The 14684-nt window shown below is 45.3% G+C and overlaps 1 long non-coding RNA gene across 1 annotated transcript; it reads right to left on the bottom strand.

Moving 5' to 3' along the window:
• Nucleotides 1–1346: 1346 nt before the first annotated feature.
• On the bottom strand, nucleotides 1347–9656 carry LOC123575720. The gene is made up of 3 exons (XR_006700953.1): nucleotides 8205–9656; nucleotides 4411–4590; nucleotides 1347–2530 (listed from the first exon to the last, which is right to left on the bottom strand). It is a non-coding gene; the product is annotated as an uncharacterized LOC123575720 (long non-coding RNA).
• Nucleotides 9657–14684: the final 5028 nt, after the last annotated feature.

Genomic DNA, 14684 nt, shown 5'->3' with positions numbered 1-14684 from the left:
TTCTTGCTTTGAGTTACCACCACCCACCCTTTTCCTGTGTTTACAGTTCTTCTTTGTGAACAGAAGCAACGCTGTTTATTGAACACCATGTTTTATTGGTTATGGAGTACAAAGTTTATGGGGAGTCAAAGATATGTAAATATGCAATTAAAAAACTTGAGAGACCCACATGTCCCTTGAGAAGGAAAAAGATAAGGAAGTTTTTACAATCGTACCAAGAGATACGTAGGTAGCTGTTGAAGAGAAAAAGGTACATGAGCATGTAAGGATATGGGGGGAACATGTCGATTAGAAAGGTAAACTATAGCCTCAAAAAGACACAGAAAAGCCTAAAATGTATATCATCCAGTGACAGGAGTCTGAAAAGAAAATGTGCTGTGTGATTCCAACCTTTTGACATTCTGGAAAAGGTAAAAGTGCAAATACAGAGAGAAGATTGGCGGTTGCCAGTGGCTGAGGTGGGTGGGGGTGGGGTGGGTAGGGATGAGTGGGTAGAGCACAGTGGGTCCTTAGGGAGGGTGAAACTATTCTGTATGCTATGTAATGGTGGATATGTGACATCATGTATCTGGAAACCCAGAGAACCCAACAGGGAGGGCGAACCCTAATGTAAACTATGGACGCCAGTTAGTAACATATTAATAACCGCTCCTCAATTTTACCATATGAACCACACAAGATGATAATAATAGGGGAAGCCATGGTAGGGAGGGGAAGTAGATGGGAACTCTCTGTACTATCTGCTCAATTTCCTTGCAACCTGAAACCACTCTATGAAATAGTCTATTAATGAAAAAATTATAGGACAACAGGAACAGTATGATTCTATTTGAATAAACCATCATTGCACTGGTAAGCGCGACGATTTACATGTTTGAAAGCAGCAAAAGTCTAGAAAGACCGGTACACCATGAACTGTTAAGAGTACTTCTGGCAGATGATGAGTGCCAAAGAAAAGGAAAGACTGTCCCCTTTTAATGAAATATTCAGGTATTAGGGGCACCTAGGGGGCTCAGTCGGTTAAGCGTCCAACCTCAGCTCCGGTCATGATCTCACTTTGAGCCCCACATCGGGCTCTCTGCTGTCAGCCAGGAGGAGCCCACTTGGAATCCTCTGTTCCCCTCTCTCTCTTCCCCTCTCCAGCTCGTGCTTGCGTCCTCTCTCTCTCTCTCTCTCAAAAATAAATTTAAAAAATTTTTAAAGAAATATTCAGATATTAAATGGCACGCAGAACAAAGTTATGGCCACCTGTGTACCTCTCCGACCCCCACCAACGAACTTCTGAATCAAAACAGGGGGGAAGGGATTCGTATTTGCTACTCTGTGTACTTTTATATCTTACAACATCAGCACATAAGCTTATATTCCTATTGTAATTTAAAATTCCTATTGTAAAAAAAAGACAAGTCAGCAGTGATCGGACGACGTGCTGCGTGACAGCAAAGGTGGAAGCAATGCATTATGGCTGGAGTCGGGGAGACTCAGAGGTTGACAGACAGGTGACATTGAAGCTGGGGCGGAACTGAGGAAAAGGGACAAGGGAATTAGCAAATGCAAAAACAAAGAGCTGGGAAGGGCCCAGCTTCTCTAAGGAACAGAAGGTGATTTTGAGAGGTGGGGGCAGGGAGGAGGGAAAATGTCCCAAGAATTAGAATGGAGCCCGGAGTGTTTACTTTTGGTTTGATTGTGAAAGATGTTCAGTATTGCAGTGAGGAGTTTGGTCCTTACGTAATCAGCCAAAAGTATCTTGAAGCGGCATCTAAGATGGTTCAAAGACCTGCGTAGATTTGTTTTTGAAGAGAGCAGCAGCAGGCAGCAGGGCCTGGATTAGAGATCACCAGACATGCTGTCAGTAGGGTGATTCCTGTGTCCTCCAGCTGCAAAGACATTAAGAAAGCATGAGTTTTATTTTAGGGTCTTTACATATTTTGTTCATTTGTGTTGGACGAGTAACTTAATTCTTGCTCCTGATGTGTTGAAACAACACAGAAATATGCCCAGCCGTCTGTGAGCGCTCCCCTTGACCTCTCCCTACCCGAGTCTTCCTGAAAGCTAGACTCCATTAACCCTCATTATTTTGGGAAGTCACGGTACAGAGAAGACCACAGCCTTCCCATCATCCTCACAAAGGGGTATGAACTAGCTTCAGGAGGTCCCACTTAAAAGTGGCTATGTTACTTGAGCATGGCACTAAATTCCCAACGTCCCAGTGATGACATCCCCTTTCTTCAGAGCTTCTTGGAGATCCTTCGTATTTTCTCCTTAATGGCGTGCCATTGATTTTGTGAGTTCAGAAGTGAATGACCGCTTGGCCCTCATGAAGCCAATTGTCTTTTCCAGGAGGCAGTCTGTTTTTGCCTGTAATGACGAAGGGTCACTATTTGTGAGTCTCAGTATCTGAAACAGAGAGGCGTCTTGATTTGGTGGGGGGGGGGGGGGGAGCGTCACAGACTGGGTCTTCTGGGAAATTCGCTGTGAGATGGAGTTACTGTGCCAGAGGCTGACAGGGGAGGGCTCCTGTGATCCACATCTTTGGAGAGGAAGGAAATGAAACACAGTCAGCTAGTGGGGGAGGGAGAGCAGTCATGCAGGTCCAATGAGGGCCTCAGCCAACCTCACAGGGAGTTCTGAAGATGGGAGGATCCTTCAGAGTTCTGGACTGGGACAAGAGGGCAGGGCCTTTACACCCCACGCCAGTCAGCAGTGGCTTTGGATGGCTGTGGGAGAGAGACGCCATGTTGGGAGAGGCAGCTCTCCTCAGCTGAGGCAGTCCCCGGCAGGGGCTGAGCTGAGAGCATAAGACTTCCCATCCTGAAGTGTGATCTGAGGTATGCATCACAATGTCTACCCCGGAGGTGAGGCATCCAGGGGCCTTCCTGACACCGAGGAAATCCATGCGGGCCCTAGGCTTCCAGGAGGATCTCCTCTCCTTTTCCTCTTGAGCTTCTGCAGTGGCAAAGGGCCTTGCCAAAAGCCCTCAAAAGTTCTTAATCTTTTTGACAACTACTTACTGTCTGCCGTGTCAATGCCAGCATCACAGCAATGCGTTAGCACAACAGTGCTTACGTTCTAGAGGTGGTGGGGTGCAGACCATAAACAAAAGAACTGATTAGAAGACACAGTCTGTACTGTGGTGAGGTTTGCTGTGGTACAGGAAGGGGGATGGGAAGTGCTATAGGGTGGGGGTGGGGCAAGGATTTCCAGGCAGACCGACTAGGAAGGACAGAGGTTTGAGTCTGGCTGTTAAGAGCGAGCAGGCTGCCATGGCTGGAGTAGTGCAAAAGAAACAGAGAGGACTTTCAGGAGGGGCCCCAGAGGTGAGCAGAGCCATTGGGGAAGGGCCTGGAATTTCCACGAGCCCTGTGGGTCACTGTGAGAATTTGGATTTTTCCTCTGACGTGGGGAGTTGGTGGAGGGTCCTGGGCACAGGGGACATGATGTGGTTGACATTTTAACAAGATCTGTTGAGATCTGTTGAGAATAGACTATAGGGAACAAGAACAGAAGTAAGGAAGGCAGTGAAGGAGGCTATCACAATGGTCCCGCTGACAGATCAAGCATGGATTGGACTGGACCAGGGCGGTAGCAGTTGTGATGGTGGGAAGTGATGGTATGATAGGAAAAGATAGCATTCGGTAGGCAGAAAGGGAGAGGCTAGGACTTGAAGTTCCCTGCTTGGGAAAAAACACCTATTTTAAAACATTTCTTCTGGGAACGGCAGGCCTCAAGCAAACTCCCTCAGGCATAAAGTTCCTCTTTAGAATGTGACGGACAACTACCTACTCCCCCTCAGGTTTCCCTCAGGAATTTGACCAACAAAAGACCTGACTAAAAATAAGTAGACCATAAAATGCATGACCCACAAGGAACAGTTTGACCATAGACCACCCCTCACACAATGGAAAGGAGCCAATCAAAAAGGAAGGACTAGACGTTTACAGTTCTCAAGCCAATAAGGGTAGAACTGGAGAAGGAATGAGGGGGAAGGAAAAGGGGCCAACCTAAGCTGATAAAAGAAAGACCCTTGCCTGTTGTCGGGGGGCATTCACTTTCAAATGCCCCCTCTGTGTAAGAAGAGCTTCCATACTATTCTCACTTCATAACCTTATACTCTAAGAAACTTTTGCCCGCTGCTCATTTCACTGTGTCCACCTTTTCATTCTTCGAAGCGGAGAGACAATGAATCCCGGGTATTAAGGTAAAAATCCCTGCAACAATGGTACCCCGAGCGCATTTCAACGATGAAGGCAGGGGCACCTGCTGATGAGTTCCATCTGAGTCCTGAGAAACAGGAGTCAAAGATGCTCTAGCCTCAGGCAACTCGGAAGATGGCATTTTCATTAACAAAGATGAGAACCACCGGAGGAGATTTAGGGGTCGGAAGCAATCAGGAGCATATTGCAGACTTACTAAATTTCAGAAGATGTTAGCACATGCCATGTTTCCATTGGCTGGCTGCTTTTCATTAGCTCCCCAGCCTCTCAGTAGAGGGATTACTTTCCGAAGTGGGATCCGTGTCTGCCAAGCTAGACCATGCCTGGAATATGCCCTCTTCACTCCCTGGGCTTTTCCTCCAGGGCACATGGCAGTCTGCAACGATAGATGCGTGATTCTTGGATTAATTTGTACCTCCCTCACTAATTCGCAAGGTCCATCCCCAGCTTTAAGATCAGGGTCCGTTGGTTGTAACTATTGTCATGAATGAATAAATGGAAAAACTGCGTGTGGAGGAGGAAAGGTGTGTTTGATGCCTCCTCCCTGCTTCTTTTTTGTGAAAGTTGGCAGAATCCTCAACTCAGAGCAACTCTACTTCTTTTTTTTCTTTTTAATGTTTTATGTTTATTTACTTTTGAGAGTGAGAGAGCTAGAGCACAGGCAGGGGAGCGGCAAAGAGAGACGGAGACATAGAATCTGAAGCAGGCTCCAGGCTCTGAGCTGTCAGCACAGAACCGGAGGCGGGGCTCGAACCCGTTGACCGCGAGATCATGACCTGAGCTAAGGTTGGACGTTTTACCAACCGAGCCATCCAGGCACCCCAGAGCAGCTCTATTTCTAAAGTCTCTACCACCAACCAGTCCTCCATGCCTCCCCTGAAGTTATGTCTCTAAACCCAGCTCTGGTGGCAAAGAGCATGCAATATGGAGTTCAAAATCTGGGTGACTTTGAGCGAATTTATTAACCTTTCTACGTCTTAGGAAATAATAATTAGTACCCATCTCATAGGACTATGGCTAGGATTAAGGAAAATAATTTATGAAAAATGCTTAGTGCAAAGGCTAGCAAATAGTATGTGCTTAATAAACATTAGTTGTTGTTGTTGTTGTTGTTGTTATAATTATTTTATCCATCGTACCTTGAAGAGTCATCATGGTTCACTCTGGTGCCTACAAAACGATGTCTGAACTCTACAGCAGGTAGGGGCATCTGGGTGGCTCAGTCAGTTAAGCGTCCAGCTTTTGATCTCACCTCAGGTCTTAATCTCCAGGTCATGAGTTCAAGCCCTACATTGGGTATGAAGCCTGCTTACAAAAAAAACAGAAACAATTCTACAGCAGGCATCCACGCCCACCACCGTCTATTACATCTTAATTTCATTGTCTGCCGTCCCCTGCCCAACCCCACGATTTCCCACTATCCTTTGTGCTTTCCTGCAGCCCACTCCTTCTACTTGTAATGTCTTTATCTCATCCTTCTGCCTGTCAGGCTCTGACCCATCTTCGGGACCCAGCTCAAATGAGGAGCACTGTTGCATAATTATTTTTCTAGCCCTCCCCCCCCCCCCATTGTAGAAAACAGAGCCCAAGGCAAGGATTAAAGTGCTCACACTACACTGGGGAGGCACAGATCCAAGGCAGCAGGGATGGGGAAAGTGCAGTGGGACAAGGGAGGATGTGAAGCAATATGACCTGATGCTCTACTGCGTTGAACACAGGTTGTCATGCATGTGTGTCTGCTCTGCACATGGAACTTCTCTCACCCTGAAGTCATCCACAGCCACAGGAGACAGAGAGGAGGGGCAAGCTTCTCTCCAGCTTCCCCTTGGTAGCAGTTGGCCCCATAGGGCCACTCCTGGATGCATCATTGTCTCCCTTCTCTCCGTCTCATGTCCCGCAGCAGGATGTTTCATCCAAATCCAGAAGCAGGGACACAAGAGTGTCTGCCTGACCAGCAGCAGGTGCCAGCCAGATGGCAAACCTTTTCCACTTCAAGGGAAGTGCCTCGTTGGTCCTGGGCAGCTGCAATGGGATTGAGGAGGTGGGCGGTGCCAGACAAATGAGTAGGCACAGAGGATCTGCATCCTCCGCGGTGCCCAGGCAGTAAAGCTAGAGGATTCTGGAGGAGACCGCTTCCCACGATTCACAAGCTGTATGAGCTGGGCAATTCACTGAATTGCTCTCTGTGAGTTTTCTGTCTTTTCTCTTGTCGCTTGCACTTTGAAATACTTTTAAACCTGCAGAAAATTTCAAGTGTGGCACAAAACCTCCAGTATACCCGTCATCCGCATTCACCAATTGTTAATGTTCTGCCATGTTGCTTTTGACATTCTCTCCCCCGCTCCCCCTGCCTCTCTTTCCCTCTCTCTCCACACACACACAAACACACGCGCGTGTGCACGCACATATTGACACACGCGATTATAACTATTTTCTGAAGGATTTGAGAGTAAGTGTGTATCATGCCCCTTTCTTCCTAAATACTTCAGGGTGACTTTCCTCTGAACAAAAATATTCTCCTGTATCATCACAAAACGCTATCAAAATCAAGAAAAGTAGCATTCATACAATGCTATTATCTATCTAATCTACAGTCTGTATTGACATTTCACCAGTTGTCCCAATGATGTCCCTTATCACACATTTTTCAGTGTCCTAGTCTGGCTAACGGGACCAATGCTAGTGCCCTCTCATGAGGTTGTAATGAGATGGAAATGAAATAGTACATGTAAGGCACTGCAGGGCAGGCCCTGGCACAGAGTAGCAACTCCGTAACTGTTAGCTACTTCTAGAATGATTCCTAACTCTTCAGTGAGGTCCTTCGAGTCCCCTTCCCCTCAATTCAAAATCAGTCTCTTCCCTCTGTGTTTCCTTAGCATGCCTTGTATTTCTACATGCCTTGTAGCAGTTTCACATTAGTCTTGTTCATAAGCTTCTTAAGACCCCAGGGCTAACTCCTCTTTGCTTCTCCCTATGGCTCCAAGAGCATCTCGTACATAATAGGGCAGCACTGAGTTTTTTTAGATGAAAGCAGAAGGTTGTTGAAGGAGATTGGAGAGAATGTATCTCACAGTATTGTTCTAGTAGACACGTTTTTGTCTTCAAAGAACTTATGAGGGGCACCTGGGTGGCTCAGTCGGTTAAGCATCTGACTTCAGCCCAGGTCATGATCTCACGGTTCGTGAGTTCGAGCCCCGCGTTGGGCTCTGTGCTGACAGCTCAGAGCCTGGAGCCTGCTTTGGATTCTGTGTCTCCCTCTCTCTCTCTCTCTCTCTCTCTCTCTCTGCCCCTCTCCCGCTCATACTCTGTCTCTCTCAAAAATAAATAAACATTTAAAAGACATTTAACATTTAAACATTTAAAACAACAAAGAACTTATGATTCATGAGGGTAAAGAGAAATACACAGGTGAAGAGTTAAACAAAATGAGAACTGAACTGATCTCAAAGCAGCCTCTGGGGAAGGGCTAAAAGTGAATAGGAATAGACAGAAATTTGGGGAGTTTAAAGGAGGAAAAGACTCTGGAAAGGAAAAACAAATAAGTCACTTCCAGAGAGTATTCAACATGGCCTCCCCAACAAAACAGACTTTGTGGAAGCCTGATAAACCAAAGTTCTAAGGGCAAAGCTCTCAGATACACTTTCCTGAGGCTTGTGAGCCTGGGTGAACAGCTGAATTACATTTCAGCCTCCCTTGCTAAGATGACGTTCTGGACAAAAGGACCTGGGCGGAAGTGATGTTCTCCACTTGCAGGCCTGGCCCGTCAAAATCTCCCGTGTGCCCGCTCCCCTTCCCTCTCCCTCTCCAGTGGCTTTGGAGACCACGTGTGGAAAACCGTGATGCACAGGTGGCCTGAACATGAATCTCCGCATGACTAGATGAAATGGAATCCCCACCCCCTCCAACCCACACTGCTGTGAACAGGAGGCAACTTTTCTGCACTGCACCACTGGAAGGTGAAGGCTGCTGGTTACGGCCACCATTACTTACCCTGTCTAGTGCACAGTTAAAACTGAAGGCTGGATTCAGAAGACTCATGTTTATATCTTAGCTTCATCGCTTGGTCACAGATGAGCCAGGTCAAGTCACTTCATCTGGGAACTGCTGTGAGGAGTCAATGGAAAAAGGCTTTATAAACTCTGAACGTGCTATGAACGTCGGATGTTATTAGTATTCATCCATTCCTCCTAAACTGGCCAAAATAACAGTCCAAGAATAGTATACAGGGATTAGTCATTCTTTCCAAACTAATAAAAAGAAGAACACAGACTGGGGTCTCATGATACTGGTATTAACTCAAGTGTTGGAAAAGGAGTTTGGGTCAGTCTACGGAAGGCCAGTGATTTTCTTCTGAACTGGGGCGACTTTTCTGCTTTGTTATCAAGGGGTAAAGTTTTTGTGAATACTCCCTTATTTGGAGGTAACCTCAACATCGTGATCTCTCAATAGTTCAGCTTCTGTTGAGGGAAGGCAACAAGAAGAAAAGAGAGAATTATTTCTAGGTGAACCTTAGCAATTATTTTCCTCATAGTCAAATACATTCAAAGTATCCTTTGGGGCCTCAGGTTGACCGGTATTTTTGTATTTCTCACAAACGCTGACGATTCTTTGCTTTATCAAGGAGGTTAGGATGATCCAGAAATCATATTCCAACATGAATTATATGTTACAGTGAATGAAGGACAGGACCAAGAGACGTCCAAGACTGAGAGAATTACTCCCCTCACACATTCCACCAGATTGCTGAATACCAGAGCAGTCCTGGGGGTGGGTAGGCAGGCTTCCCGGTGCGAGGTTTGGGGGTTGGCAAAGTATCTCAGCCTCAGTGAACAACTTCCAAGGCACCAGTGGGAGCTCGTGAGGCCACCCACTGACAGGATATGGCCCTTCACTGGTGACAGTTCCTGCTGCAGCCGGATGAAAGCAAGAGGCAGAGTTTGATCATTAAAACCATCTGGGCCCTTTATTCCTGGACCTGAATCCAGCCCATTCTAAGGAAATGATTTCTTAAGCTAACCGTCGCTCCTTTTTCCCCTTTTCTTATGACTCCGCTTCCTGTGTGTAGCGACACGTCCCCCTTCTCCCTAGACTTTATCAGCTTCTCTTGTTTTCTTTTACATTTTGGGGTTAGGGATGATTCCAGAAAATGAAAACCCTTCCTTCTTTTCTGGATCTTTTTCCCCTAGGATTGTATTCCCTTCCTCCCCTGTTGGCCCTTCTGTTCATCAGATTTGTTTTCACTTCCATCTGCATTTGGGGCACTGGAATGTGAATCAGAAGACTTAGGCTCTTGATCATCAGCGCACGAAGCAACTTTATTCTGCTCAGACTCCGTATTTCGTCTGTAAAACTAAAGTTCAACCCAGAGCGGCTCCCTATCTACTTCCTCCTTAGGTTCTGTGTAACATCAGTTCCCCATCAACAGCAGAAAAAAAGACGTCTTCAGAGCTGTCTCATTCCGCAGTTGAGTGGATGTTCCTTGTTTTTCAAGATTAAAACAAATGTTTTTTTTATTTATTTTGAAAGAGAGAAAAAGAGCACGAGTGGGGGAGGGGAGGGAGGGAGGGGGAGAGAGAGAGAAAATCCCAACAGGCTCTGCGCTGTCAGCACGGAGCCCCAGGCGGGACACCATCTCACAAGCCGTGAGATCATGACCCGAGACAAAATCAAGAGTCAGACGCTTCACTGACTGAGCCACCCAGGCACCCCTGTTCCTTGTGTTTTGGAGTGAGACATCTGGGTGAATTTCCAGAAGAAGCAAATTGAAATCCTGGCATGCGAATAAATTAGGAGCAGAAGAGGCCTCAAGCTTAGAAGGACCACACATTATACGTGAGGTTTGGAACTTTTTTCACTGAGTGGTGGAGAATCTTGCAAGTGTGACCAGATTGTGTTTTAGGAAGTTCATTTTGATGGTTATACGAAGTATGGTGAAGATAGGAGACAGTGCCACCAAAAAACTACCACCATTTTTCAGGCAAAAAATGAACAGGATTTAAAGTAAGAAAGTGGAACTTAGTTGGAAAAACCAGGAGGGGGCAAATTTGATACATTTGGGGATTGGTTGACTGATTGGGGAAGTTCAAGAGGGAGAGGAGTCCAGGATAACATTCAATGATTCCAAGGGATGGATTTCTCACAACGATAGTGGACACCTATGACTTTTTACTGAGGAAAAAAATTACACCCTTTCTTCTGAGAACTGTTAACAATTTACTTTAAGGGAGATACTATTTTTCCCATAATTTTGAGCCCATGGCCTTAACTGGTAGGTCTAGAAGGACACCTCCCCTGTGAATAGAACCCCAACTCACTAACAGCAGTTAATGGATACAGAGGAGGGCAACTGATTCGAACCAAACCAATCAGAGTGCTTGTCCAGACTTTTGAACTTGGAACCAAAGCAAGCTTTAGTCTGGCCTTTTTAGAGATAGAAGTTTTCCATGGACTGAACGTTTTGTGACCGCCCCCCCTCCCCCAATTGATATAATTTATATATTGCAGCCTAATCCCCAACATGATGGTATTTGGAGGTGGGCCTTTGGAAAATTACTAAGTCATGAGAAAGGAGACCTCATTAATGGGATTGGGTCCCTTATAAGAAGTGACGTGAGAGAAATAAGCTCTCTCACAGCCATGTACTTCCCATACAGTAAGGAGGTAACTGTCTACAAGCCAGAAGTAGGTACTCACCAGACACAGCCTTGATTTTGGCCTTCCCAGCTCACTGGGAAGATGTTTCTCACAGGTTGTTTGTTATTTAAGCCACCCAGCCTATGGTATTTTGTTATAGTAGCCTGAACTAAGAGAATGCTTCAAGATATAAATGATGGAGCTGGCAGCCATATTTTCTACCATATAGAGTTGGTCTGAAGCAAAAGAAAATGAAACCAAAAGGCGAAGAGAAACAGAGAGGAGTTTTGTTGTTTTTTTTTAAGTATATATTTTGTTTATTATTTATTTATTTATTTATTTGCTTTTTTAATGTTTACTTTTGAGAGAGAGACACAGAGTACAAGCGGGAGAAGGGCAGAGGGAGAGAGAGAGAGAGAAGGAGACACAGAATCGGAAGCAGGCTCCAGGCTCTGAGCTGTCAGCACAGAGCCCAATGTGGGGCTCGAACTCATGAGCCATGAGATCATGACCTGAGCCGAAGTTGGACATTTATCCAACTGAGCCACCCAGGTGCCCCTGTTTATTTATTTATTTGGTGTGGGGGGGGGGGGGGGAGAGGGGAGAGAGAGAGAGAAAGAGAGAGAGAGAGAGAGAGAGAGAATCCCAAGCAGGCTGCACGCTATCAGCACTGAGCCGGACTTGGGACTTGATCCCACGAACTGTGAGATCATGACCTAAGCCAAAATCAAGAGTCAGACACTCAACTGGCTAACCACCCAGGTACCCCCAGAGAGGAAAGTTCTATAATGTTTGAGACCCTGGCTTCAGTTGTTCCTGGGGCCCATTTGCATCCCTGTCCTTCCCAACAATTTGTTTATACAATTTTCCTTGGATTTCCTGAGACAATGTTTTCCCTTTGTTGCCTAAGCTAGTTCAAGGTGAGTTCAAGCACTTGCAGCTAAGACACTTGACTAATATGGCAGTCTATTAACTGAGTTAGGGAGGAACAGAGAGAGGCAAGTCTGAGAGAGAAGATTATGATGTCGCTTTTGGACATTTTAGGTTGAGTTGCCTTGGATATCCCTATGAAGATTTCCAGCAGTTACTTTATTATGACGCTGAAGCTCAAAAGATAGATCACATTCTCCCAGTCATCCAAAATATATTGAAAAAGGCAAGTCTAAGTATGATGCCCTATAGTATATCACTACGTACACCCAAGTCATGATACTCTCAGGCTGTAATTTTTTCCAGTTGCCACACCTCTATTCAGTGGAGCTAGTATTCAGCTTACCATTCTCACACTGCTTCACAAGGATATTAGAGTTTTTCTAAGAACTTGGATGAAATAAAAATTGAGTCGTTCCATGGCATGCCCCTGATCTTCTAGCTCAGCAGAACAGCATCAACATAAGGTGGAAATGAGATTAGTCCGACATGACTTGATCTTGGTGACCACCGCTCCTAGGACTGGCTGCAAATGAATGTTGCTATTCTCTAACTATTCATAAATTAAGCAGCAGTAACTTACTCTTTCTCGGCTTAATCACCTGTGTTCGTCTAAATCCATAGAACTAAGAAGTAATGGGTGGATGTATTGAATCTTGAATAACGTCTAGTATGTATCTCTGTTAGCCTTGTCAGTTCTATGCATGGATGCTTTTGGACCTCCAGGCAGGGAGATCCCAACATTCCATGAACTTAACGGTGCCTGTGAACTGTTCTTATTGTTCTGTTCCGCATGGAAGGGTGACTCTGAAATATCATCTCATGCCACTCCACGAGAAAAGTATCTTTTCTTTCATGCCACACCAGAGCCTATTGCACCCCAGAGGGTACAAATATTGGTCCCAGCACCCGCACGCTGTGTGATCTTGGGAGAGTTACTTAAATATACTGAGCCACAATTTTCCTCATCTGGAAAATAAGAACAACAATGAATTCCTTAGCACATTTGTGAGAATTAAATTAAAGGACATGTATACTGTTTATGGTGCACAGTCCACTTTCAATAAAGAGTAACTGTGACTTATTTGCTTACTTGTGTTTGCTTATTTGTTCTAGTTGATGCCATGGATTACTTCTTCCTCTTTCCCATTCACCCATGCTCACCTCTGGTCGTGATTCTTTTGCATATCATTGACCACTCTTTTTGATTTCCCTTTTGCATTAATTCGTTCAGCATGTTTGGGCACAGCTCATCCTCATGAAAAAAAAAAAAGCTAAAGCATATTCCTCTACTCATACGAGCTGTCTGTATGGATAGGCTATATAACTGGTGACCTTAGGCAGCTAGTCAAGCAAGGCCCTTGGTCATTTCTGTCCACAGCCCTGACAAAGTGTCCACTTCCGGGCTGGTTCTCCAGTGCCTCCAGGTCAATCCAAACCGCACTGGGGGTAGATTATGTACACGTTACTAAACATGTTAATACACGTAATTACACATCTGGTTCATCATCCCTTTATGAGACACGTATTTCTGTCTTGTTGGCAAGAGAGCAATGGCTGAGACAAAACTGCCCTGCCAAGCTGAGCTAGTAGGGCCTTGTTATATAATACACAACATCAAAGCAAAGGCAAAGAAGAGGCTCAAAGATATTGTACCTTTCCAAAGATCAAGACCATCTTGGAGTGACCTCCCAACTAGCTCTTGGTATCCCTTTCTCTCCACACCCATTCCCTAGCCCACGATCACACCGTCCTCCCTTTCAGCCTATTCTCTCTTCTCCTGCTGGTGGGAGCTTTCTAATTTGTAAATATGACTATGTCTTTTTGCTGCATGAACTGTTCAGTCGGGCTTAAGTAAGGCCCATGGTGATCTGGCCATGACATACCTCTTTAGTCCCGTTTCTCACCACCCCCAGCCTCTGGTCTATGGTTCAACCACACTAGACACTGGAGTTTTCAGTTTTTTGAGTGTTCCATGATGTCTCTTGTCCCCCAAGCCTTGCCTGTGTGGTAGGTAGTCTCTGATAAGCCTCTGCTTTCCCAACATTCTTGCCTTTGGCCTTGTCTAGATATCACTTCTTCTGGGAGTCTTTTTCTGACCCGAGGCTGCACTATCTGCCCCTCTAATAAACTGTGAATCATGGCATTTATCACATTACACAGTGATTTCCTATTTTTTAAGTTTATTTTTATTTATGTAATCTCTACACCCAACGTGGGACTTGAACTCATGACCCCAAAATCAAGAGTCACTTGTTCTTCTGACTAAGCCAGGCAGGTGCCCTGTAGAGTGATTGTCTTTTCACTTGTCTATATCAGTCTACTAGACTTCAGGGACAATATGCGGAAGATCATGTCTGTTTTGCTCACCACTGTGTGGTCAATGCTTTCCATAGTACTCATCATTGAGTAAGGCCCTCAATAAGTCAGTGCTGAATCAGTAAATGAGTGAATGAATTATGACATCAGAAGGTGACAAAACAGGGGCGCCTGGGTGGCTTAATCAGTGAGTGTTCGACTTCAGCTAGGGTCATGATCTCACAGCTTGGCTTGTGGGTTCGAGCCCCGCATCAGGCTCTGTGCTGACAGCCCAGAGCCTGGATCCTGCTTCCGATTCTCAGATTCTGTGTCTCTGTCTCTCTCTGCCCCTCCCCCACTCATGCTCTGTTTCTCTCTCTCTCTCTTAAAAACAATAAATAAACATTTAAAAAAAAAGAAGGTGACAAAACATCAAAACTCAGACATCAGTCCCAACTATCCATGAAATATCTGGGACAGACTTATACTAAAAAAAATTACCTGTTGTTTATCTGAAATTCAAATCTAACCAAGCATTCTATATTTTATCTGGCACCCTTCTTTGCTAATTTCAATACCTCTTTCTGCATGTCTGAGAGATAAATGTAC

This window comes from Leopardus geoffroyi, chromosome C2 (assembly GCF_018350155.1).
Source record: "Leopardus geoffroyi isolate Oge1 chromosome C2, O.geoffroyi_Oge1_pat1.0, whole genome shotgun sequence".
Taxonomy (NCBI): Eukaryota; Metazoa; Chordata; class Mammalia; order Carnivora; family Felidae; genus Leopardus; species Leopardus geoffroyi.
The sequence above is the reverse complement of the archived record's forward strand: the minus strand, read 5'-3'. Positions and strand labels throughout refer to the sequence as shown.